This window comes from Lissotriton helveticus, assembly GCF_964261635.1.
Source record: "Lissotriton helveticus chromosome 1_1 unlocalized genomic scaffold, aLisHel1.1 SUPER_1_unloc_63, whole genome shotgun sequence".
Taxonomy (NCBI): Eukaryota; Metazoa; Chordata; class Amphibia; order Caudata; family Salamandridae; genus Lissotriton; species Lissotriton helveticus.
Window position 1 is genome coordinate 177,626 of NW_027611707.1, and position 27,802 is coordinate 205,427.

At 48.8% G+C, this 27,802-nt stretch overlaps 1 protein-coding gene across 1 annotated transcript in view; it reads left to right on the top strand.

Moving 5' to 3' along the window:
* LOC144806328 (uncharacterized) overlaps positions 1-27,802 on the top strand; it is a 162,748-nt gene that overhangs the window by 27,249 nt on the left and 107,697 nt on the right. The window contains exon 3 of the mRNA XM_078672716.1: positions 7,188-7,237. The gene's annotated coding sequence lies outside the window, so the exon portion shown is untranslated. The remainder of the gene's footprint in view (positions 1-7,187; positions 7,238-27,802) is intronic.

The window sequence follows — 27,802 nt, forward strand, 5'->3', positions numbered from 1 at the left end:
GAGTGAGTGTGAGTGAGGGTGAGGGGTTGAGTGAGGGTGACTGAGGGTGACTGAGTGTGACTGAGGGTTAGTGAGGGTAAATGAGGGTGAGTGAGGATGAGCGTGATGGTGGGTGAGGGTGAGTAAGAGTGAGTGAGGCTGAGGGTGAGGGAGGGTGAGGGAGGGCGAGGCATTGAGGGTGAGTGTTGGTGAGGTATTAAGGGTGAGTGAAGGTGAGTGAGAATGAGGGTGAGTGCGGGTGAGGGTGAGGCGTTGAGGGTGAGTGAGGGTGAGTGAGGGTGAGGGTGAGTGAGAGTGAGGGTGAGAGTGAGGGTGAGTGAGAGTGAGGGTGAGTGAGAGTGAGGGTGAGTGAGAGTGAGTGAGAGTGAGGGTGAGTGAGGGTGAGTGAGGGTGAGTGAGGGTGAGTGAGGGTGAGTGAGGGAGAGTGAGGGTGAGGGTGAGAGAGTGAGGGTGAGTGAGAGTGAGGGTGAGTGAGAGTGAGGGTGAGTGAGAGTGAGGGTGAGTGAGGGTGAGTGAGGGTGAGTGAGGGTGAGTGAGGGAGAGTGAGGGAGAGTGAGGGAGAGTGAGGGTGAGTGAGGGTGAGTGAGGGTGAGTGAGGGTGAGTGAGGGTGAGTGAGGGTGAGTGAGGGTGAGTGAGGGTGAGTGAGGGAGGGTGAGGGTGAGTGAGGGTGAGTGAGGGTGAGGGTGAGGGAGGGTGAGGGGTTGAGGGTGAGTGAGGGTGAAGGTGAGTGAGGGTGAGGGTGAGTGAGGGTGGGTGAGTGAGTGAGGGTGAGTGAGAGTGAGGGTGGGTGAGGGTGAGTGAGGGTGAGGGTGGGTGAGGGTGAGGGTGGGTGAGGGTGAGGGTGGGTGAGTGAGAGTGAGGGTGAGTGAGGGTGAGTGAGGGTGAGGGTGGGTGAGGGTGGGTGAGGGTGAGTGAGGGTGAGTGAGGGTGAGTGAGGGTGAGTGAGAGTGAGTGAGGGTGAGGGTGAGTGAGAGTGAGGGTGAGTGAGGGTGGGTGAGTGAGTGAGGGTGAGTGAGAGTGAGGGTGAGTGAGAGTGAGAGAGAGTGAGGGTGAGTGAGAGTGAGGGTGAGTGAGAGTGAGAGTGAGTGAGAGTGAGTGAGGGTGAGGGTGGGTGAGGGTGAGGGTGGGTGAGGGTGAGTGAGGGTGAGTGAGGGTGAGGGTGAGTGAGGGTGAGTGAGGGTGAGTGAGGGTGAGGGTGGGTGAGGGTGAGTGAGGGTGAGTGAGGGTGAGTGAGGGTGAGTGAGGGTGAGTGAGGGTGAGTGAGGGTGGGTGAGGGAGGGTGAGGGAGGGTGAGGGTGAGTGAGGGTGAGTGAGGGTGAGTGAGGGTGAGTGAGAGTGAGTGAGGGAGGGTGAGGGAGGGTGAGGGTGGGTGAGGGTGGGTGAGGGAGGGTGAGGGGTTGAGGGTGAGGGGTTGAGGGTGAGTGAGGGTGAAGGTGAGTGAGGGTGAGGGTGAGTGAGGGTGGGTGAGTGAGTGAGGGTGGGTGAGTGAGTGAGGGTGAGTGAGAGTGAGGGTGAGTGAGAGTGAGGGTGAGTGAGAGTGAGGGTGAGTGAGGGTGAGTGAGGGTGAGTGAGGGTGAGTGAGGGTGAGGGTGAGAGTGAGTGAGGGTGAGGGTGGGTGAGGGTGAGGGTGAGGGTGGGTGAGGGTGAGGGTGGGTGAGGGTGAGTGAGAGTGAGGGTGAGTGAGGGTGAGGGTGGGTGAGGGTGGGTGAGGGTGAGTGAGGGTGAGGGTGAGTGAGAGTGAGTGAGGGTGAGTGAGGGTGGGTGAGGGTGAGTGAGAGTGAGTGAGGGTGAGGGTGGGTGAGGGTGAGGGTGGGTGAGGGTGAGTGAGGGTTTTCTCTGCAACTGAATATTCTCTGTTTCTCACCCAGTGACTGTGCGAAGGGAGCAGAAATCATGTGACACACTGGGGCACCGTGTGAGATGGTAGGTTTGGATTGACCACACTTGCCACATAACGTAACATATTATTGGTAACTAAAAAAAGAAAACATGTTCTAACTTAGATCAAAATAATACTGCCAGAGAATGTGCTGCAAAATGTCACAACATTTTACCTTCTTGCACATTAGGTATATAACCACGCTGCTGGATTCAGTCCTGCATTGCTGCATAATCCTAGTGGCTCTGCCCATGGTAAATCCGAGTAGTGATTCGAGGGGTTCTACCTATGATGATGAAACCCGTATTTTGAAGGGACTCGTGAGTCATTTCGAATATTTCAAGTGTTGCAGCTGCATTTCTGTTTGAATGAAAGGTCCTGGCCTCTATAGACCAACGTGCTTTGTTAGCGCTGATGCAAGTCTGGTGGTCTGTGATTTGGCTATTTAAAGACCTGTGTAGATTGGCCGTTATGTCTGGATATATGTAACATGTATTGTGATATAGAATTTGGATTGCCAATTGTTGTTTTCTACAGTGCGTTGTCCAAACATGTTACATACACAGCACACTGTAAACAAGCCAGTTTACACCTCTTCCAAAACACAAGTTGCTATTTCACTCTCCGCCTCGACTGATGCCACGGGCTAGGGGTGCGTTATTTTGGGAAGCTTGTGGCGTTTTGGCAAAAAGTCTTAAATAGGTAAAAAGATAAAAAGTTCTGTGCGTTTAAGCGTTCGCCGGAAAACGTGTACTTTACCGAAACTATTAATATTGCCCAAGCTATTTTTCTCAACGCAAAAACACTTTCCTGCATTTTAAAAATGTTGCAGGAGATTTTTTTGGGGTGTCGCAAACATGCGTTTTTTTGTGCGCGAGTACACTAATTTGTCACTCATGTCGCTCAAGCGCATCGGAATGACCTCATTTTCAAAGTGGCAAAAAAAAATATAGGAAGCATGACGTGTATACGGTTTAATTGAAAAAAAAAAAAAGATGACAAAACAACACAGCCAGCTGCGAGAAAATATTCCACCATACAGGTAAGTGTGGGAGGAAAACGTTGACTGTTTGAAAAACGCGTGAATTTTATGATGCTAGGTGAAAGTAAATAACTGGCTAATTTTTGGCAAACCCCTGCTTCTGTAACAAAAATCAAACCCATCCATATGACAGATTAATTAAATTATTCCTGGTGCCCGTTTTAAGGAGAAAAAATAAACAAAAAAGAAGCCGGAGGGAAGAGAGGGGAGGGGGGAGGAGAGCGAAAGGATCGGAGACACGGCGACACGGCGGGTAAAATAAACAAAAAAAAAGCCGGAGGGAAGAGAGGGGAGGGGGGAGGAGAAATGCGACACGGCGGGAAGGGGAGGGGGCGGAGCGGGTCAAATAAACAAAAAACAAGCTGGAGGGAAGAGAGGGGAGGGGGGAGGAGAAGTGCGACAGGGGAAATGCGAGACGGCGGGAAGACGGACATGCACGCGCCCGTGACTTTTAAGGTCAATGCGCATGCGCATAAGCTTAATGCGCATGCGCATTGACCTTAAAAGTCACGGGCACTGCAAGGAATCGCCACGATTCCTTGCAGTGCAGATAAAGAGTGGATAACTCGCAATACTCTCGCCTTGCTCGATGCGCATGCGCAACGACAGGCGAGACCTAAAAACCACCTCAGGACTCTAGGGTTATGGCTACTGTTCTGATGTATCCACTTTAGGGGCGCATGGTCCGTATGAAGGATGAATGGTTTCCCCTCCAGATAATATCTTAGCTTATCTATAGCGCATTTTATTGCCAGAGCCTCCCTTTCAATTGTGGAATACTTGCACTCCCTCGGAAAGAGCTTTCTGCTTACATACAACACTGGGTGCTCCACTCCGTCTTGGCTGACCTGAGAGGATAGGTCCGCATTGACCACTAGATGTTCCAGGGTTGATGTTTTGTCCACGTTCGTCTGTCCCACGAAATGTCCCTTCCGAGGTATCGGTCCCAACCACTCTTTTAACATGTTGATATGGTACGTTTGGGTCTTGGAAGGGGACAGACGTAATCTATAGGTCGTCTGCCCTATCGTGTCTATTATCTGAAAAGGACCTTGCCATTCATGTTTTTTTTTTTTTGTTTTGTTTTTTTTGTTAATACAATTTATAGAGCGCATACATATGTCCTTGCTCTGGACAACAGTTGTTGAACTTTGCGCAAGTTGCTGAATGTGCTATTATGCCCCTCCTTCAATCCCTGAAATCGGGATCCCCCACCGATCCGTGTCCAGCTCGGGTACTCTCGGAGGTGGCAGAAACGGTCTGCACCGAGATTACGCAGATTGTGAATCTCTCCTTGGCTTCAGGTGAGGTGCCTTTAGGTTGGAAACGAGCCAAACTTCTGCCGCTTTTGAAGAAACCGGGTCTGGACGCGACGGAATTACCGTCCCATTTCTCTTTTGCCGGCGCTCACGAAAATCTGTGAGAAGGTGGTTCTTCAACAATTGGAGAACTTTGTAGAAACCTCCAATGCCCTCCATCCGGCCCAATCGGGCTTTAGAGCTGCATATAGCACCGAGACTGCGCTGGTGGAGATGACCGAGGCGATTCGGGACTGTTTGGACGGAGGCGGCAGAGCGGTCCTAATTTTATTGGACCTCTCTGCCGCGTTCGATACCGTCCCCTACGAACTCCTCCTCGCCAGGTTGTCTGCTATTGGTATCGGGGGAGTGGCGTTGGCTTGGCTGTCTTCGTTCCTTTCTGACAGGTTTCAGCAGGTCTGGATGCCTCCCCATGCATCTGAGCCCAAACCTCTCCTCACGGGGGTCCCTCAGGGATCCACTCTTAGTCCCTTACTGTTCAATGTTTACATCACCCCCCTGGTTTATCTAGCGGAACAGTATGGGGCTAAGATTATAGGGTATGCAGATGATACCCAACTGCTGTTTACCTGGCCAGACGACAATTTGGATACATCGGCAGTACATCGGTGTCTGTCCTCTGTATTTCGCTGGTTAACCCAGGCCCAGCTGAAATGCAATGAGGACAAATCGGAGGTGCTTTTTTATGGTTCCTTCCCCCCTTCATTTAAGAATACTTTGTGGCCCCCCAACATTCCCAGCCCGAAAGAGATGGGTAGACCGGCACAAAACCTTGGCATCTGGTTTGCAGAGGACCTCAGATTTGAGGACCATATAAGGAAGCTGACAGGCACCTGTTTTGCCACGCTGAAAATGCTCCGCAAATTCTTCCCTCTGCTCCCTAGGGAGGCCAAGGAGACGGTTGTCAGGGCCCTTATACTGGCTAGGCTAGATTATGCGAATGCACTGTTTAGTGGCATTCCGGCCTACCTGGTGAAACGCCTGCAAATCATTCAGTATGCGGCGGTCCGTCTGATACTTAACATTCCTAGATGGAAGAGCGTACGCGCGGAGATGCGCACCCTCCATTGGCTTCCTGTTGCGCAGCGCATCCTGTTTAAATCTCTGGTGCTGGCGTTTAGAGCTATCCATGATCAGGGCCCCTTGTATCTGAGCCCCTGCTCGTACCCTCAGATCATCCACTCTGTTCAAATTGTCCCTTCCCCGCTTTAAGCGAGCCAGGCTCGGCGGCCAATCAATCTCTGTGATCGTGGCCCGGGCCTGGAACGCTCTCCCTTTCCATCTGCGTTCCACACAAACTGTGTCTCTATTTAAGAAAAATCTAAAAACACATCTATTTAAGAGTACAATTTAGTTTGCCCCTCTGCTGTTCTGTTTTTTTGTCTTCCCCTATCGCGCCAGGATACTCTCAAGTAACGGAGCGCGCTACAAAATGGTTTATACATATACATACATACATATACATATATGCCCGCGGGCGTCTTGGCGCTATGAATACCAGATAGGTTTTTTCTGAGGGTGGCAGAGTCTGAAAGAGGAACCCATTACTGGTTAAACAACCAGGTCTTCACCAGTTTCCGGAATTGGGGGAGCGATTGTGCTGTTCGAATTGTCAATGGGAGCGAGTTCCAGAGTCTAGCTGCAGATACCGTAAAACGCCTGTCTCCCCAAGTGACTGTCCTTGTGCGTGGTACCGCTAATTGATGCAACGACATCGATCTCAGTGGTCTTAAAGGGCGGTAGGTGGAGAGCTGAGTTTGCAGAAACCTAGGACCCTGGTTATGAATGGCGTTAAATGCTAAGCAAAGTGACTTAAATTTGATTCGATTTTTAATTGATAGCCAATGATAGTTTTTATTATATGACTGACTGAGTTAAATTTTGGAGTTTTAGAAAGTAGTCTTGCTGCTGCATTTTGGATCATCTGTAACTTAGAGATAACCCGGTCTTGTGCGTTGACAAACAAACCATTACAGTAATCAAGCGAGGAGAGCACCAATGTACTCACTACTGTTTTTCCCGCACTATCCGACAGAAAGGGAATGCTTTTCCTAATTAGTCTGAGTTTGTGATAAGCATTCGCCACCGTTTGGTTAGCATGAGCTACAAAGTTTAGCTTATCATCAAAAACTATGCCCCGATTTCCGACCATAGCCACTGGGTGTGGAACAGGGCCTCTAAACAGATATTAATAAGATTTGTGTTTCCCCTAACCATAGAACTGAATCGATCTGCGTTATTAATGCCTCGACATACCAGTCTGCGGTTAATCTGTGGATGGTAATAAATCTCCAGCACCACATTCTGTCTGAGGCGTTGGAACTGGAGACATCCGCAACGTTACTTGTATTGGGTTATGGTCCCTAAAGATTGTGGCCATAATTTCTGCTTTACCTAAAGCGGGGGAGATACAAAACATTATCAATTGCAGATGAGCAGCCCCTCCCACTAAATGTCGTTTGAGGCGGGGGGGGGGCATTATCTTTTGTAGGTCTATCAATTTCCATAACATTAATTAAGTTAAGGGTGTTCAAATGGTCCATTAGCTCTCTACCCCTATTGCATGTTTGTCTGCTGCTGTGTGAATATTCGCTTGACCATGAGTAAGATAGCTTAGCATTAAAATCGCCCCCAGACAGATTCCTACTAACTTGAAAGAGTCTTTGGATTTTCCAATAGATGCAATACATGTAATCACATTTATAAAATGCATATTTGGAACAGAATGAAAATCATTGTTATAAAAATTAATTATCCAAAAGGAAATTCCCCAAAATTATTGTTATCTGTAAGTACAGTTTTTATGCATCCCCCCTGTCTTAATATTGACCCAGATTGATAAACCCCCAAATGGTCGACCCTGCTTGGGGGTTGTTGCTAGGATGTTATAAGCCCTTGATTACATTGTGAGACTCTGAGACTCATAGCAGTAATTTCTCCTTTCAGAGCGTTATTGCTGCAGATGGAGTGAAGCCTAGAAGCAGCACATTACTAAGGTAACAACAAAGTTTAATATTGTTCATTTGTATTAACTGTTTCTCTTTTGCAGCATTTGGAAATGCATTTTCTAGTTTTGTTGCTTTTTGTTTAGTTTTTTCTTGTAGGCTGTTACCTTTGGTTTAAAGGGAATGATGTTGTAGTGTGTGACCGTAATGCTGCAGCTTGCATTTCATTACCATCATTTGCTTATCCTGGAAAATCTCCAGGGTGCAGGAGGTTTGCTGTTCCAGAGTTCTTTCTTCTGCTTCTGGACAGTTGTTGCTCTGTGGCAAACTGTGGTCCTGTTTCTCTGTAGTAGCTCCTATCAGAGCTTCATCCTCCCGCCAATGATAATATGGTGCCAGGCATCACCCAGCACACAACACAGTCTATGATGGGCAACGTCTATCTGTTCGGCGCAGGGATTAAGATGAAATGAAGAGCTTACCTCCTTCCTGAGTGGCTCCAGACTGCTGTGTGCAGACCTGATAGCTGGCAGCACCCTGGAGTATGTATGTATAAATCCGATTATGTTAGAAGTAACCTGCAATATAGTGGCAGGCAGCACCCTGCCATAGAGTAGGATTTCTCATAGTATTTTATTTCCTGACACATTAATGGTGCTAGTCTTTTAACTGGCAGAAGAACAACACTTGACCACATATTTTCCTGGGTTTGTCTTTAAAATGACGTACCCATTAGGAATGGCATTTCGTTCTGCTGGAATAATAACACAAGTTATCTTGCACTCTGCTATGATGTTTCACAGATCTTTGGCTGCAAAACTTCCATGTTTCATTCAAACATGCTTTCTACAGGGCACATACATGATTTGCTGCTGTAGAGAAATAATGCTCCTGTGTACTGTGGCAGACTCAGAAATATTGAAAAACGTAATGTTTTCACTTTCAGCACTTCCTAGTAACACCTTTAATTTTTTTTTTTGTTAAATTTTTATTTTGCATATAACAAAAAGGAAAGACAAAAGGAAGCAGCACCGAGGTGCCGCACATGTCCCCACACAGGGGGAAGAAATCAAATTAAAACGGTGGTGATGCTACATCGCAAAGAAAAAAGATCAAGCCAATCAGTCCAGGTACCTGCAAAAAGAAAGCGATAAGAGAAAGCTTCATCGGTGCTGAACCTTGCGAAATCAAAACGCCCCATAGTAAGCAGGTCTTCAGCTATACAAAACCATAGAAATGCACCAACCGGCGAAAATAAGCCCCTCGGTTGCAATGAGGGAAAAGAAAGAGAAAATGCAACTCCCCGGTCCCTCCCCCCACCCCCCCATGACGGTGACGCACACATACCACATTCATTCAGCAGCCACACTAAATTTGGAAGAGGTGTAGAGATCTCAATGATGCTGGGCAAACAGCCGAAGGCAAGCCGTTAGATAGGAAGGTTACCAAGGGGCCCCACACGTGCTTAAAATTCTTGTAATTACCGAGGAAGATGTCTGCCATTCTTTCCAGGCTCAAAAGCCTCCAGAGTCTTGCGTGCCAAAGGGATTTCGCTGGTGCCTCCTTCCGTTTCCATGCCGCCGCCAATGTGAGCTTGGCTGCCCCCAAGCACAACCACAGAATCTTTTTATCCGATCGCGTCTGGTGTTCAAGACCGGGATCTCGCAGACCCAATAGCACAAAGGCCATAGAGTCCTCTATAGGATATTGAAGGATATCTTTGATATGGGAGAGAATTTCGTCCCAGTAAGGCCTAATCACCGGGCAGTCCCACCTAATGTGGCGGAAGTCCCCCAGAAGTCCACATCCCCTCCAGCACTTATCCGAGGTAGCCAGATAGATACGGTGGAGCCTAGTCGGACACATATACCATTGCGTGAGAGTCTGTAAGTGAGCCTCCCGTAAGTGGACTGAGTGGTTAAATTGGTTCATATCCCTCCAAAGCGCTGACCATTCGGCGTCGGTTACATCCCTTCCCACCATCTCCTCCCATTGCTCCATATAGCGTGGCCTAGGTGACTGTTCAGATTGAAGCAGTAATTGATATAAGAAGGAGATGGCTCCCTTCATGGTAGACGTTCGCAGCAAAAACGCCTCAAACTTCGAGGGAGGCCTCGTAGCTGCCTCCAGCACTCCTGGCGACGTGGCCCAATGTAGCAATTGAACATGCCGATGCCTATCAGTCCGCGGCACCTGGTAGTCCCGCATACAGTTAGCAAAGGTCAAAGGATCAGAGCCATGAAACAGGTGAGTCAGTGCCCTACATCCACCCTCCCTCCATGCGTCAAAGGGCCCCTCGGCAAGCGCCGGTGGAAAGGCCGGATTGAAATGCAATGGCGTGAACGGAGACGGGAAAGTTGTCCACCGCTCATCAGTAGCCAAGGTATCCCAGACCTTCAGCGTGGTACCCGTGGGGGTACTGATGTAGGCATTCAAGGGGCGGTCCTTCTTCGGTTTCCAGGCCAAATCCCAAATGGACCGACCAGCCACACTCCGGTCCATATGCAGCCAATGTTTTTCTGATAGCTGCTGCGACCATTCCACCATGACCCTCAATTGGGCAGCCTTATAATATAGGTGCAGGTCCGGCAGACCAACCCCACCCTCCGACCGAGGCCGGCGCAAGATTGTGAAGGACAGAGAGGCTCGGCCCCCTTGCCAGACAAATCGCAGTATCTGCGTTTTGAGCTGTCGGAAGTAGGCGCTATCCAGCGGAATAGGTAGGGCCTGGAATAGGTACAAATATTTGGGGAGAAGGACCATTTTGATCGCATGTATCCTACCTAGCCAGGACAGGAATTTAGGTTTCCACCTCTCCAATTCTGCCCGGGTCTTCGTCAGGAGGGGTGGGAAGTTGGCCGCGAACAGTTTACCCACCGTTGGAGTCAGGTGGACTCCCAGATAAACAATCGAACCGGTTGCCCACGCCAATGGTGTCAACGCCCGTACATGAGCCACGTCAGTTTGCGAGAGAGTCAAATTCAAAATATAAGACTTGCCATAGTTCACTTTAAATCCCGCCACATCCTCAAATTCAAGTAAAATCTCCCTAATGCAAGGCAAGGAACCAGCCGGATCCGCCACCGAGAACAGGATGTCGTCCGCGAAGAGCGAGATTTTGTGTTGCTCTCCCGTGAACGGTATGCCTTTCACGCCTTCATGTTCCCTCACCGCCAGAGGCTCAATACTGAGCTCGCGCAGCAGGGGAGAGAGGGAACATCCCTGTCTGGTGCCCCGCGAATGTGGGAAGAAGGCCGACAGGTGGCCATTCACTGCTACTCTCGAGCGTGGGCTGCAAAAGTTTGCTTTCACCATAGTGATGAATTTGTCAGAAAAGCCGAAGGCCGTCAGCGTATTAAACAGAAAGCCCAAATCCACTTGGTCTAAGGCCTTCTCCGCGTCCAGGCCCACAAGCACAGCCGGAATGCGGAACCTGTCCGCCTTTTCGATGAGGTGAACCACTCTACGGGTATTATCGTGGGTCTGGCGACCTTTAATAAAGCCAGACTGGTCTGGGTGGATGATCGCCGGCATCAAATCCTGTAAGCGGCTCGCCAGGATCGCCGAGTATAATTTTGCGTCAATGTTAAGTAAGGCTATGGGGCGAAACGAAGCACATTGCGCTGGGTCCTTCCCTGGTTTCGGCAGGACCGTGATCACCGCCTCGGCCAGGGTCCCTGTGGACGTTCCGGACGACGCCATATCATTAAAGAGAGCCACTAGAAAGTCACACAGCTCGGTAGCATATGTCTTATAAAAGACCGCGGTGTAACCATCCGGACCCGGGGCCTTGTGTAACTTCAAGTTTTTGATGGCGGAAAGAACCTCCTCTCTAGAAATTGGCGCCTCCAATAAGTCATTCCATTCTCTAGATACTCGAGGTAATGGCAAACGTCGCAAGAACCCTCTTTGTGTTTCCGCGTCCAAGTTATCACCCGTATACAACTCGGCGTAAAAGCGTCCAAAAATGTCCGCCTTCGTTCCGTCCCGATGTTGCAGCACACCTGCAGCGTCTCTGATCCCTCCTATATATTCCCGCTCTCTCCTATCCCGCAGTTGCCGCGCCAAATGCCTGCCCACCTGGTTACTGCATGAATATGATTGTCGCCCCAGTCTCAATAGCGTAAGCTCGGCCCTATTGGCGTAGTGCGCCTTTAATTTGCCCCTCACCGCTGTCAGCGGACGGAGGGTCACCCTCGAGGGGTTGAGTTTATGTGCACGTTCGAGCTCGACCACCTCAGTTTCCAAGGCCTCACGTTCCTTCCTCCGCAGGGCGTTAAGCTGCGAGTTGAGTCCCAGACATGTGCCCCTGATCGTAGCTTTAAAGGCGTCCCATGTGTTCGACAGTGAGGTGTCCGACGGGGGATTAAGGTCAAAGAATTCTCTAATGGCAAGCCGCAAGGCGTTATTGGACGTATCGTCCCTGATCACCGACGCCGGGAAGTACCACTTCCGATGCGACGCACTGGGCGGCGACCAACGAAGGCTAAGCACCAATAGACTATGGTCCGAAACGGATATCGGAAGAATGGCGGCATCTACCACGTCCCCGCGCATTGATTGGCTAAGGAAAATGGAGTCCAAACGGGAAAAGGAATGATGCACGTGGGAGAAGAATGTGTAATCCTTTGTAGTAGGGTGGAAAAAACGCCAGCCATCAACCAGCCCCAGCTCCCCCACCTCCCGCTGCGTTGATGCAGAAAACACCCCTGTGCCTGCCCTATGCCCCCCTGAGCTATCCATATCCTTGTCCCACACCAGATTAAAATCCCCCAGCAAAAACAGATGACCCTCCGCAAAGTAACCTTCAGCAACAAATCCTGTAAAAACTTATTCTGACCTGCGTTGGGTAAATACACCACCACAAAAGTGCACAGTCGACCCTGAATAAGCCCTTTGACCATCAACCAACGGCCTTCCTTATCGTTACGCAACTCCACAGGTTGAAAGTGCAGCGCAGCTCGGAAAAGGAGAGCCACCCCCCTATGTTTCGTGGCAGCGGAAGACCTATAGATAATGGGATAAGCCCTATGCCGTAGCCGCATCTCATCTTTCCGTGCTAGATGGGTTTCTTGCAACCCCACTATGTCAAGGTGATGATCCACCACATATTTCCACATCTTCTGCCTCTTCTGTGGCGAATTCATGCCCTTAACGTTCCAAGTCCCTATGCTAATCGGCATAATAGAAATGGACCCCAAAACTCTCTCCTGTCACTCTAAGAGTCCCCACCCCCGTATATAGACGGCCCCTGATCCAAGGAATTTCCAAAGGGTCTGCCACTCTCCCCCCATCACAGCCCAAAACTCGCCACACATCCACAGCAATCCCATCCACGGTTCCAGCTTGCACACGCACCAGCAACCATTCATCCAGCAGTCCCCCCTTCCCACCGTCATGGGACCCCCCCCAACACTCCAAACCCCCCAACTCTAAACCCCCCCATTCGAAAAAAAACCAATAGCAAGAACAAAGTCAAAACTGTGAAAGCAAATATAGTACTCATCGTGTCCAGAAGTCCAAAGTCCGCAAGGGGCCTTCCATTCAGGAAGTGGGTCAGGGGGACCAATACGGTATCCCCCACGGCCACGGTCAAGGGTGTCTCCTCCAAAAGTACATCCATACCCCCGACCAGGAGGCCAGAACCCCTCCGGCGTCAATCCATCAGCAAGACAGGGGTCACGCTGCTCCGGAGCTTTGCTGCGTATCAGCCAATGTAGCCGAAGCCACCGATGCCACCGCGTTGCCCCGCTCCTGCAGGCTGGTAGTGAGGTCCGGTCGCCGCCGATCAGGGGAAGCGCCCACCCTGTGCCAGGAAGACGAGCGGTGGCGCCTCCGAGATGGGGAGGCAGCTGCTCCCTGCGAGGGCGGCACATCCTCCAGGCCCAGGAGGTCCTTCGCCACCTGGAGTGAGCGAATCTGTGCGAGCCAGTTCTGCCACCGGAAGATGATTCTAAAAGGGTGTCCCCAGGAGTAAGCGATGCCACGCTCCCTCAAAAAAGCAGTCACTGGGCGGAACTCCCTTCGTTTCCGTAGCGTGGAGGCCGCTAAATCCTGATATAGCTGTGGGCGGTGGTCCCTGAACTGCAACGACGTGATGGCCCGGGCTTTGCGGAGGATGCGCTCTTTCACCTGAAAGTCATGGACACAGACAAGAATGTCAGGAGGTGCCCCCCCCCCCTCGTCTAGGCAACCCCACTCTATGTACTCTGTCCATCCGAATTTCCCGCACATCCTCTTCATCCAATATCTGGAGGAACAATTCTTGGACATAACCACGCAGATCGCCTGCCTCACCATCCCAGGGCACATCTCGGATACGGATGTTGTTCCTGCGGGAACGATTTTCTAGGTCCTCCGTGTGCGTCTGTAAGTCCAGGTTCTGCTCGGTGAGGCGGATGATATCCTGCTGCAACAAGTGCACATCGTTGGCCATACTTAAATCATGGTCCTCCAGAGTCGCTACCCTCTCGCCTATACCATCCACGTCCCTCCGCACCTCCCGTAGATCGGAGGCCAATTGCGCGCGGAGCTCGGAGATGTCTTCCTTAATGGAGGCAAAGAGTTCGGACATAAAAGCCTTCGTCACTGCCGCCTCATCGTCCGAATGCTTCGTCGAGCCGCTAGCCCCTGGAAATGCCGGCTGTTGGGAGGATTTCGAAGTGCCATCCTTCCCCGGGCGCCCCTTGCGCAGCGTGTTAGACATGGCGGCGAGCAGCACTCCTCCCAGGCGCCACGCGGCTAAACAAGATGGCGGGCCCTGCCGCTCGTTCCAGTCCAGAGCCGAGGCCTTTGATCCCAATGTCCAAGCCTCGAACTATAGGCCGTAGTACTTCCGAAAAACGCACACGGCCCACACAGCGGCCCAGGCCTCCGTTCCACACGCGCCCGTAGGCGTCACAGGCGTCCAGGGTAATGCACAAGATTACGGATGGCCCGAAATCCAGTGGCGGCCATGCAGGAATGCCGCCGCTATCCCGTAGGCCGCGTCCTCCTCACACGCAAATCCGGCCTCGCCGGGGCTCACCGAGCACCACCGCCGATCTGGCACCACTCTCCACCACCAGTCACGCTCAGGGCCACACCTGTTGCCGAGTCCTCACAGCCGCTGGCACTCGGATGTCGCGGGCCTCCTCTCGAGGAACACCGCCAGGCGCCGTTAAACCTCCGCCTCAAAGCCTCGTGGGCCCGCTCCACGCCACAAGCCAGATGACTCCAAGCCACACCGGTAGCTAGATCGGCCGCCTCGCCGACACGGTGCGGTTCTCTAACTTTCAACCAGCTCCGGAGCTTCCAGGCGGGATCTCAGGGGCTCCGCCCTCTTCCAACATCGGCCGCCAGGACCCAAGAGAGACCGGGGTCGCGCAGGCCTCGGAGCTCAGTCGGTCTTGTGGTCGACCTTGAAGCCTCTCCGCCCCACCGACGGCACCAAACCACTCCGCTATGCCAGGGGGACTTCCGCAGCACTTTTGAAGTGAAATTGCTCCCTCAGGACCGTGCTATAAGATGCTTTGTCGGATCGGCGCCGGAGCGGCTCGGAAAAGCGTCCTACTCCGCCGCCATCTTGGCCACCCACCTTTCACTTTTTGACTCAGTCATTTGGCAGAAACATAACTTTGTACCATTAAAATAGTTGTAATGGGGAACATTTGTGTGGGGTTAGGACTGACTCGACCAGAGTGCTTGCTTTTTTTAAATTTTTTTTTTATTTTTTTGGTCCTCATCTCACCTTACAAGCCTCTGCGGGTCTTATGAAGCCGCCTTCGTTACTGGTCGCCCCTACGGCTTACCGCACTCGCTTGGGTCATCCGACCAGTCCCATTATTTTGTATGGGACCCTGGTGTAATCATAAGACCAATGATGTTACAGTAATCTTAAATCCTTGCGCTAGCTCACCAAGGGGTGCCAGATATTCGAGAGCTTATCTTCCACTCCATCGTACTCCAGTCGCGCCATAGAGAATGCAGCTTTAAGCCAATCCTCCCTTTGCGGGGGTAGGGCATCCTTCCACCTCTTACACACTTCCCTTCTTGCCAGCAGTATCAAGTTCAGTAATAGACCCCTATCTTTCCACGAGAGGTTCTGGCTGAAGCGACCATCATCTCCAAAAAATACCAGTTGTATATTGATCTCAATGTTGGTGTTAAATATGCCCAGTAAGTTGTCACCTACCTCAGCCCAGAATCTTGTGAGTGCAGGGCACTCATAGAAAATATGTAAGTCATTTGCTAAGGGTACTGCGCATCTAGGGCATTTAGGAACGGGAGAAGGAGCAAACTTTGCAATTTTTGCCGGGGTGTAATAGAGTCTATTAATGACAAAAAAATGATTTTTTTTTAGGCAGGCAGGTTTAACTGATCTGTACAGGGTCTTCAGTGAGGATTCATATAAAAGGTCTGCTGGTGGCCCGAGTGGGGATCCCGTCCACACTGCTACGGAGCCAGGAGTCTTATGGTCTTCGGCCTCCAGCAGACTATTGTATCACATAGATATTTCCTTATTCAGTGGGCGTGTCTCTTGCAGCAAGTCTTCAATCTCCCTGTTTCCGCTTATCTCCCGCTTTTCTGCCACTTACCATGATGTTAACTGTATGTATTTAAATCTTGAGAACCCGGTGCCAAGCTTAGCCCTCAGGTAATCCCAGGGAAGTATCCCCCCACTGTCCAACAGTTCAGACCAGATTTTGACACCAGCCCTCTTTATCGGCAGTGGCAAGCCATCCTGCAAGCAACCCGGGGTCCCTGGGGCATCCCATACAGGGGCGTAATCAGAGTAGTATCTAATGCCCCATCTATGCCTGAGCCTACACCAAGTCTCCAGAGCTGTCATTAGGACCTTCAGACGGACCCTCTTGAAGAACCTAGGTGATCCAAATTTATACAGAAATGCTTCTCCATTGCCTCCCCCTTCTACCCGCACCATTTCGCCTAACAGCTTCCCCCAAGCTGATTCCCCTGGCTTAACTAACAGCATCCGGATGCTTTTAAACTGGAACGCTTCTGCATATAGTCTTACGTCAGGGAGCGCCAACCCTCCTTTTTTTACTTTGCGTCTAAGTTTTTTCCACGCTAGTCGAACCCCTTCATTGCCCCAAATGAAACTGTTGATCTTACTCTGTACTTTACTCAGACTTTTACTTGAAAATATCAAAGGAATTGAAGAAAAGAGGTATGACAGTTTGGGAAGGATGACCATCTTTACTAAGTTGGTTTTTCCGTATATAGTCAGAAGTAGATTTCTCCATCTACTGAATAAGCTGTCAATTTCCTTTACCACCCTCTTTAGATTTAACTCTGGGATCTTTTCAATTTCCTTCACTACATAAATCCCCAAGTATCTCATCTCTTCACTTTCTGTCCCTGTCCACTCCAAATTCCAGCACATCACCTCCGTCTTGGTTCTATTGACAAGAAACCCAGAAATTACTCCAAACTCGCGCATACGCTCTTCTACCCTTATGATAGCTGTATCCGGGTCGCTTGTATACAGAACCAGATCGTCAGCATACAGAGCTATTTTTGAGCTATAATGTTCTGATCTGAATGGATAGATTGACTCATCCAATCTAATCATCTGGGCCAGTGGTTCCACATATAAATTAAACAAAAGAGGTGAAATTGGACACTCTTGCCTCGTTCCTCTCTGAATATTAAAACTCGCGGTGAGGAACCCGTTTAAAAATATTCGGGCAGAGGCACCCTGATAACAGTTCTGCAGGGTCTGAATAAAAATAGGACCAAAACCCATAGCCCTCAGAACCTCCCATAGGTATGCCCAACAAACTCTATCGAGCGCCTTGGCCGCATCGACAGCAATAACGGCCAAGGGTTCTGTCTTCTTGATAGCCAGGTCGATGTTGCCTATAAGAAGCTGTACTTGTTCCTGTATATGTCTACCTGCGACAAACCCTTTCTGATCTGGATGTATTAACCCAGGTATCAGTTTGGCCAATCTCCCTGCTAAAATGCCCATAAAGATCTTATAGTCGGCGTTCAGCAGGGAGATTGGGCGGTAAGAGTCTGCCTTTTTTGGATCCTTACCTGGTTTCAATATCAGAACTATTATTGGTTCTTTCCAGGTGTTGGGAACCTTTCCATCCAAACCATAAATTGAGTTAAAGGTGTTTTCCAAGGGTTTGAGGAGCTCCTCTTTGAGATGTTTATATATTTCACTCTGGAGCGCATCTGATCCTGCAGCCTTTTTATTCTTAGATTTATTTATCTGAGCTATGATCTCCTCTGATGTAAAGGGAGCGTCTAAGTTGTTTTTACTTTCTTCCGTGAGAACTGGGAGTTGTTTGTTATTGAGAAATGACTGAATCACACATGGTCGGGGAGTCAGATCTTCCCTGTACAGCTCTGAGAACATGGAGAGAAGACATGTCTGTATATCTTCGGTCTTATTTGAGATTTCCCCGCCGGCGATTATTTTAAGTTCTTTTATATCGTTCCTGGCCCGATCAGCTCTGGCTTTCCATGCTAATAAAGCACCCGCCTTCTCTCCATATTCATAACTCTGCATCTTACTAGTCTCCCACTGTGCTCTACATTTAGCTTCTAGAGTGCTTGCTGACTTAGAGGAGTATGGAGTTGACCACCTTGCCTGGTCCAGTGTGGAATCAAGCCAGCGATGCTTTGCTGCATGCTCATTTGCCCTGATAGCTGGTCAACAGTTTGAAGAGGAGGCGGTGAAGAGCTGTCTAAGTGTGCCATGAGGCTGCCATGAGGCTACAAATTCAGTACATCCCTGAGAAGTGAGTTTTTTGAGTCGATGTAGCGTTCCTCTTATACCACGTGCGATTGTTAACATTCTGTGTTTTTCAAATGGTGTTGTATTTGGGAATACTGCTTCTAACTGGGTTATTTTCTGAGCTACCCAGAAAGAAATGTGTTAAGGTTTTGTGGGCACTTTTCCCATTTCCGTGTGTAATGTTTGTGGAGTAATTTTAGTACCTGTGCTCTGTGTAGGAGCTGCATTAGGTGTAATTACGGTAGGTTGGACCGGTAGTGTCCTCAGGACGAAGTGTGTCATGTTTCTGTAAAGTTTTATCAACTCTTTGAGTTGAACAAGCAGTTCATCACGTGGCATTGTGTCAATGTCAGGATGTGGTGCATAGGCCGCTAATATTGGCCATGTTGCTCCTGGTCTTCCTAAAGGACTAAGGCTTGCTCTTGTAGTAACGTGGGGTACGGCGCCATTAAACCAGAAAAAATGATCCTGGTAGGTAAGCGGAATCTCAATCACCGCAAACGGAGTGTAGACCGCTGAAACTTCTTCATGTGTGTAATAATGAAGCGTTTCTGTTACAGAATTCGCTGCTGGGAATATAACCTATGAGTAGAATACCTCTGTCTGGAAAGCCTCTATCACGAATATTACTACACCTCCTCTGGGTGGTAACCCATGTTTGAGTAGTTTAACTGTCAGAGTATGCTTTACATTGGGAGCAATCCGTATTGCATTGACATCGTCTTCTTCAGACTGATTAAGTGCCTGGGTTATTGGGGTTAAGGCTCCTTCTTACACATCGTGTTTAAGACACATAATAACTGTCGAAGGAATTTTAAGGTACGGTTTTATGCACAATTTAGGTAAATTCCTTCAAGCTTGATTAAACAACAACCAATACATAGGATATCTTACCTACTCAGCTGCGGCGGAGTTTTGTGCCCACCCACTCCACGACTCTAGTTTTTGTAAGTAGGGGTCTCTGGGAATAACCCCAACTGAGCCGTGTGCCGTGTGCCTGTATGTGTGTGCATTCGCGCGCCTGTGTGTGTGTGCGTGCATGCAGAGGGGTGTGGGCTGGCTGTGTCTGTGTGAGCAGGGGCTGAGTTACTCTGCGCAAGCGCGTCTGAGAGGCGCGCTCCCGCGGTGAAATCTGGAGGGGAAAAGCGCGTGGGCGATCGCTGTCTCACATTCCCCCAGACACGCCAGCAAAAGTTCATTGCTACGCTATTGCTACGCTCGACCTAAAAAGGACACACTATGCACAAAGAATCAATGAAAATAGCAACTCAACCAAAGAGCTATATAAAATCGTAAAAGAACTGTGTAAACCCGCCTGCACGTCCCAAACATTGCACCCTGCAACAGAAAACTGTGAAATGATCAGTAATTTTTTCACAGATATAGTAGAAAAAAATCTACTCAACATTGGACCTAAACACCCCAGTGGCCCCCACTAGCAGGGGAGATTCAGACCCCCCCCTTGAATAATCACACCCAACTAAATAGCTTCGCCTCAATTTCAGAAGCAGATGTTGCCAGAACCATGAAGATGTCAAATCTGGATCCCCCCTTGACCCCTGCCCACATTTTATTTTAAGACAGATCATACCCTCCCTCACCCCAGCTATCACGCAGCTTTTAAACAACTCCCTAGAAGCAGCAACTTTCCCAGAAACATGGAAACAAGCGATTGTGATCCTGCTGCTAAAAAAAGCAAGTAAAGATGTGACAAACCTGGTCAACTACAGACCCATATCTCAACTCCTGTATCTCTCCAAATATTTTGAAGGGTTGCCTCGCTCAGCAGTTCAAAGCTTAGATGCCTCTGTTCCTGGAATTAGTAGAGGCTGGCAAGCCAACAAATCGACAGGGAGAGCCCAGATGAAGGTCTGGATTGGCCCTCCCGTCCAAAGCACGAGCCCAGCCTTCAAAATATGTATATGTAAAGTGCGCAAAACACGTATTAAAGTATAGAAAACATTTTAACTTCAAAAAATTGCCATTTAATATTTGGAATTGTTTCAATCTGGTATGTTTATTCTATTAAATGAAATTTACGAGAGGGTGTAAAGGGCCCACTGAACTGAATTCCTTACTTAGTCATATAAGTCTATAAGTTGAATGACATGACCACTCCCAAACATCTTCAGACATATCCTCAGATTATCACCTATCTCAGAGGGGAGCCTTGGAGTGGACACAGCTGCTAGTGAACATCACTGCTGAATTCCAGCATCGTTTACAGCACATCCATCATGTCCAAGGCCATTTACAAAGTAGAGAGAGACACACACACGCACACACACGCACACACACGCACACACACGCACACACACGCACACACGCACACACGCACACACACGCACACACACACACGCACACGCACACACGCACACGCACACACACGCACACACACACACCCACAACCCCCCCCCCTGCTGGATTTCTGTGCAGTGGTTTTAGTAAAGCACCCAGTACTCCTTCAGTGTCTAGCCTTAGAGATGATGTACCAGTACCTCCCCAACCAAGAGTTAGGAGTTGGTCTGCAAGAGGAGTAGTTTACACGAGTAACAACTCACCCGATTCACAAAATAAAATAGGATGGAAACTGCAAGATAATGGGGATCTATACTTTAGGCCTAAATGAAGGCAAAGCGTGGGGTGGTCGTGGCAGGCAATGCATATGACAGCCACAGCTACAAAGGGGGAACTTTTCAATCAAAAAGACCACTGCAAGAGAAACAGTAGAAAAGTTTAGTTTATTCTACTCTTGAAAAGTGGACTTTTGAAATGGGTTAGGAAATCATCTTTTAGCAAAGAAACAAAATAATCCAAAGTAGTTTCTTTAGAAGTGTGGAGCTTTGGACCACTCCCAAACATCTTCAGACATATCCTCAGATTATCACCTATCTCAGAGGGGAGCCTTGGAGTGGACACAGCTGCTAGTGAACATCACTGCTGAATTCCAGCATCGTTTACAGCACATCCATCATGTCCAAGGCCATTTACAAAGTAGAGAGAGACACACACACACAGACACACGCACACACACGCACACACACGCACACACGCACGCACACACACACACGCACACACACACACACACCCACAACCCCCCCCCCCCTGCTGGATTTCTGTGCAGTGGTTTTAGTAAAGCACCCAGTACTCCTTCAGTGTCTAGCCTTAGAGATGATGTACCAGTACCTCCCCAACCAAGAGTTAGGAGTTGGTCTGCAAGAGGAGTAGTTTACACGAGTAACAACTCACCCGATTCACAAAATAAAATAGGATGGAAACTGCAAGATAATGGGGATCTATACTTTAGGCCTAAATGAAGGCAAAGCGTGGGGTGGTCGTGGCAGGCAATGCATATGACAGCCACAGCTACAAAGGGGGAACTTTTCAATCAAAAAGACCACTGCAAGAGAAACAGTAGAAAAGTTTAGTTTATTCTACTCTTGAAAAGTGGACTTTTGAAATGGGTTAGGAAATCATCTTTTAGCAAAGAAACAAAATAATCCAAAGTAGTTTCTTTAGAAGTGTGGAGCTTTGGACTTCCAGAGGTACCTCTTGGAAATAAGCCAAACAAGCATTTGCAATGCAACAGGTCTCGCATTTACGCAAATTTGAGCTATTGGCATTGTAAATGATAATGCCTTTTATTTATGTTTTCGTTTTTGAAACCTAAATAAAAGGCATTGTAATTTACAATGCCAATAGCTTAAACTTGCGTAAATGCGAGACCTATTGCATTGCCAATGCTTGTTACCTTTTTTATGGCATGATTGTAAGTTTTGAGAACAGTTTTGTAGATTAACTTTTCAGCATCTAGTCGGGACATTCTCCAGGTGTGTTCCTTGATTTTGCATTTCCTTTTAAGTGTTTTGATTTCTGGAGTTTACCATTTTTTAGAGGTGGTTCTTTTTATGGATTTATATTTGATTAAGGGGGCACATAAGTTCAAAGTGTGGGTGATCTCCGTATCTAGATTCAGAGCGCCTTTGTTGGTGAGGGGAGTACCTAAGTGTTCTAGGTTGGTGTTTGTTGGCCAGTGAAGTTTAAATGATTCTGTAGTTACCATTTTCCAAGGTGTGTAATAGTCGGGCGCAGGTAGAGAAGGTCCTGCGGGTAACGCAGGCTGAGCAAATGAGAAGGAGACAAGGGAGTGGTCCGTCCATGTCACGGGTTGAATCTCCTCAATCGAGGTAGTTTCAATGTTGGAGAACAGTAGGTTCAATGTGTGGCCTGCATTATGAGTGGGACCGTGGATCCATTGTATAAATTTGGGAATTTGCATGTCATTGTACAGATGGGTGGCAGCTAAGTTGTCTGGTTTGTCGAAGTGAATGTTAAAATCTCCGATCACCAGGAAGTTTTTGTATTTGAGACAGACCGGGAATAGTTGTGTGAGCAGTTTCGCGCTGAAGTCGGCATGATATCCGGGGGGATTATATATCACTGCTCCTCCTAATAGGGTGTGATTACCCTTAGCTACTTGGAATGCTAGTAATTCGTGCTCATGAAGCTGGGCTACTGTGATTGGGAGGCAGTTGAGGTTGTCCCTAAATATTATTGCAAGGCCCCCTCCTCTTTTCCCTTGCCTATCTTGACGTATGATTTTATATTTCGGGGGGAGTGCGATGGGTATATCAGGGCAGTTGTTCTCATCTAGCCAGGTTTCAGTTATAAACACTAAGTCGGGGTTCATTTCGTTACTAATGTCCCCGATCTCCAAGGAGTGTTTGGGGAGGGATCTAGCATTGAGCTATAGGCATTTGGTTCTTAGGCCGTTATTCACCGTTTCGGGTGTGGATTCTATGTGTGCTAGGCTGCACCATTTGCATTTTAAGCATGTGAATGGTCCTTTGATGTTTTCATAAGAAGCTTTAAAGCATTCTGCGTGGTTGCTTGGGGTATGCCTGTTGAGTTCAGTGAGTACCTCTCTGGAATAGGTTAGTGGGTCTCGGAGGTCCGTGCTGCTAGTAGCAGGGGTCCTGGCCCCGGTCAGGCGTGGATGGGCGCAGTCGGGCTTGCCACCATCACAGACAAGTACAGCCCGAGCTGGAGTTCTGGCTAAGCTAGAACCCACCTCGGAGCCCAAGGTTAACCCTACTATTGCCTTGTTCCCTGTGCCGCCACTTGTACCTGTGCTAGGTGGTGAAGTTACCTTAGGGGCAGTGGTAGTAGGTGGAGTTGAATCCTTGGCTTTTGGACAATTTACATCTTTTGTGCAATGGGTCTTTTCTTTACATAAATAGCACCAAGGTTTCTTTTTGCCTTTACCTTTGTTAGACTGTGACACCCCCAGCCCAGATTTAGGTTTATGGGGCCCCAATGAAGACTTTTTATCTGTACCCTTCCCCATACCTCCATCTGGAGTCTTAGGGCCAGATGTAGGTAATCCCATTTTACCGACTCTAAGATACAGAATCATACCGATTCATTATTTCAGAATCGGAAAACGGGATGTAGGAGAAAAGTCGGTAAAAAATACTGAGTCGGTAACAGTCAGATTTCTGAATCGGTAAATACCGAATCGTTGATACAAAAAAACACCCAATTGAGTCTGTCAACCAATCCGGAGCATCCACCACACCCCACAACATAGCAACAGAGGGACCAACCAATCAGATGCAACTACCCCTCCCCAGTACCTGGGAGTGGCCACACCCATGCAGGTGCAGAGCAACTGAACAGTTTGGAGAGCTAGAGGAAACCAAGAAGAACAGGCTGCCCTGAGCTTAGCTGGGCTACAGAATGAAGTCCCAGGATGGCCAGAAGGATGGAGCTGAGCGCAAGAGGAAAATTAAATTCAGCACAGCAGAATTGCAGGTGCTGGTGGAGGAGGTCGTGAAACACCACACCCAGCTCTTTGGGAAGCAGTCTCTGCATGTTGCAGAGTCTGTTAAAAGGAACACCTGGCTGGGGATCCAGTCCAAGGTCAATGCTATTTGGGTCATCACCAGGGATATTGGTGACCTTAAAAAAAGGTGGTATGATCTGCGGATCATAACAAAAATAAACTTGCAGCCCAGAGAAAAGAAGCAGGAACCACAGGTGGAGGGAGGAACCGTGCACCAAGACTGACAGACCTGGAGCAGCTGGTGGAATCCACCCTGGAGCCAGAGAGTGTCCATGGGATCGGGGATGCTGAAAGCTCAGCCAGAGCTGCAAAAAAACAAGGTAAGCTGCATGGACATGAATCCCCACCCCTTTCCCTGTCCCCTTCCCCAATGTGGGTGTCTGCATCACACTCCAGTACAGATTTATGAATTTCAAGCAATGCATCATGGGAGACGTAGTCATAGGAACATACATCAATACAGTCATCATAGGAATCAGCAAGGCATGCCACACACTACATCCAGAAGCTGTTGAGGACCAGGCAATTGTGTGATAGGAATGTGATTTAATAATGACACACATCGCGGAGCCAATGTTCATATCTGTCCACAGGAGAGTCATCGCGCAGTACAGCGCAGGAATGGGAGGAGAGGGCACCAGCAACGGAGAGGAGTGAGGAAACACCCAGAAGTGCAGGTCAAAGCACTGTTCTGCCACCCACACCCACAGCGCAGGCAGCAACTACACCGGAGCGAGCTACCACACCACAGCCTCTGTCACCTCTGCTGTTTGGGTCACAACAGTTGAAACCACCTGCACTTCCCCCACACCAACCTCAGAGTCATCTGTGCTGGTACGCCCAAGGAGGCATGATATTCCCCCTCTCAGGATTCTGGAGTCGTCCGATGAGGATGATGGGGAGGCAGACAACGCAGGACAGCAGAGTGCATCTGGAGCTGTGCGTACCGGTGCCAGAGGCCGGAGGGTATGGGAGAGAGGCAATGGCGAGGATGGAGAGGGGGAATTCTATGGTCTTGAGGCCACCATGGTCAAAGTCCAGTGCCTGCAAGCAAAGGGCATATTAGCTGTACATAGACGGGTGCGCGACTTGAATCACAGGATGGGCAACATCGAGCAGGGAATTGGCTCCATGGCACAGAGCATGCAGTCCATGGCAAATGGAATGAGGGACATGACACAGTCTGTGATGGATCTCTGTGAGAGACTAGACTCTGACCACTCAGAGAGGCGCCGGCATGGACAGTGCATGCGCCAACAGACAAAGGCCATGAACCGGCTTATTTATTTATTTTTATTTATTTATTTATTTTATTTTGAAAGTTTTATATAGCACGAACAAGATCTTTGCAGATATCAGAGCGCTTTACAAGGACACGGGGTGAAGGAGTAATACAATGTAATAGTTGAGGTAGTTAGATACAAGGTGCTTAGTTACATAGGTAGGTCAAAAACATGAGGTAGGTCATAGGTGAGGTTGTTGGAGGAGATGAGCCTGGTTTCAGGTGGGAGTGAGTTCCAGATCCTGGGTGCCATTCCTGAAAAGGAGCGTTTATAGGTTTTTTCCTTCCGAAATCTTCGAGGCTTCAGCAGAAGATTGTTTGTGCTTCTAGTAGTTCTAGAGCCACCAGAGATTGTCAGCGTTTGAGTGAGGTAGGCGGGTGAGTTTATGTGTACAGCCTTGTGTGTCATGCAGGCGATTTTCAGATGTATTCTGGCTTCAAAAGGTAGCCAGTTCAGGTATTTAAAGTCAGGGGAAATATGCAAGTGTTTTTTTGAGCCAGTGATGAGTCTCGCTGCAGCGTTAAGGGACGCTCTTAGGGGTGCCGTTGTAGTTAGGGGGAGCCCGCAGAGGGCGGTGCTACCGTATTCTATGTGCGGGATGACTATAGATTGTACTGCAGTTTGGAAGTCTTTGGCAGGAAGGAAGGGTTTAAGTTTTCTCAAGGTGTTGATTTGGAAGTTTGCTCCTTTGGTTGCCTTGCTGATGTGCTGCTGCATGTTGAGATTGGCGTCAAGTGTTATGCCTAAAGATTTTGCTGAGTCTACGACGATAGGTTGAACATTTAGAGCCGTTAAGTGCTTAAGCCATGTTTGAGCCGTGGAGATTTTTGCGGGAGTTGAGATCAGGAGGAACTCAGTCTTCAGCGCATTGAGTTTGAGGTGATTCTCAGCAAGCCAGGATTGGGTGTTTCTGATCGTGGTGTTCAGAAGCATGATGTCCTTGGGAGATTGTATTTTGAGATAAAGTTGGGTGTCGTCGGCATACATGTGAAAGTGAACATTGGATGTCTGTAGCAAAGTAGTGAGAGGTTCCATAACTAGGTTGAACAGTGTTGGGGAGAGGGAGGATCCTTGAGGGACGCCTAGCGATACCGGTACTGGCGAGGACAACAGGTTGTTACTTTTGAGTCTTTGTGACCGGTTGTGTAGAAAGGAGGTGAACCACTTGAGAACAGTCCCAGATATGCCCATTCTTGTGTTTAACAGTTCGAGTAAGTTCTCATGTTTAACTGTATCAAATGCTGAGGAGAGATCCAGAAGGATGAGGAGGCTGGTATCGTTTTGGTCTAGGATTTGGAGGGCGTCGTCCACTATGTGAGTCATGGCAGTTTCGGTACTGTGCCCTGCTCGGAAGCCTGACTGATGAGCGTTGAGGAGATCAAACTTATCTATGTGTTTAGTCAGTTGTAGCTGTATGCATTTTTCCAACAGTTTAGCGAGGGTGGGAATATTTGTAATAGGGCGGTAATTGTTTAGATCAGTGGGGTCTGCTGTTGGTTTTTTTAGTAGCGGTGTGACTTGCCCGACTTTGAGGGCGTTGGGGATGGATCCTTGTTGAAGAGAGCTATTGATAATCTTAGTCCAGAGTGGGAGGAGCAAAGAGGTAAAGTCTTTTACAGCGTTAGCAGGAAGGGGGTCAGTGAGGTGATTGTATGGTTTCAGGGTGCTGAGCAATCTGCCAATTTCTTCTTCGGAGTAGGCGCCAAAGGATGACCAAGTAGCATTGTTCTTTGGTTCAGGCACTGCTGTGTGTCGGGGGTTGGAGTAAAGGATTGTGTCATTGAGGAGATCGCTTCTTATGTTGTCAGTTTTCTGGATAAAGAAGGCAGAGAAGTCTTCGCAGGAAGGTGTAACGCCCATGGTGCTGAGTGTCTGGGGTTGTTCTTTGGATTGTGTTCCGATTAACTCAAACAATTTTCTTGGGCGGTTTTTTGCTTGGGTGAGCTGGAGGCTGAAGAAATCTCTTTTTGAGCGTTTTATTTTCCTGAAGTAGGTGTTTCTCTGTTTCTTTAGACTTTTTAGGTGCACCGCAGAAGGGGATGACCTCCAAGTGCGCTCTGCCATTCGCATGGCCCGTCTATCCTCATTGAGGCTCCCGTCATACCATGGGTTGGAAATCTTGTACGAGACTCTTTTCAGTTGCATGGGTGCCGCCTCATTGATTATTGTGGACATAGCATTGAGATAGTGGTCAGTTAGGAGTTGAACGTCCGTAGCGCCGGAAGGGGGGAGTAGGAGATTGCAGCTGTTAGGCGGTAAGGAGTTTGGGTTGAGTTTCTTCAAGTCTCTTTTCCATACTTTGGGCTTAGAGGGTTGAACTGGGTTAAATTTAATTTTTTCATTGATGAGGAAGGAGACAATATGATGATCTGACCAGTCATAAGGTTGGATTGACTCAAGTTAAATAGCGTCCTCTTTGGAGATGATAAGGTCAAGGATAGAACCTCTCTCATGGGTCGAGCTATTGCGTATTTGGTTGAGATCAAGTGCGTTGAGGAAGCTTTTGAGGCTGTTTACCACTGTGTCACTGCTGTCATTCCAGTGGAGATTGTAGTCGCCAAGGAAAATGTGGGTGTTCTGCCGTCCTGAGTTGGCTGATATTATATCCATGAGTTGTTGGACGAAGGAGAGCTTGTCCCCAGGTGGGTGGTATATAATGTGTAGTGTGCATACCGGTTTGCTTTCGCTGATGACATCAAGGCAGAAGTATTCACAGGAAGTAAGGGAGGGGGCGGACG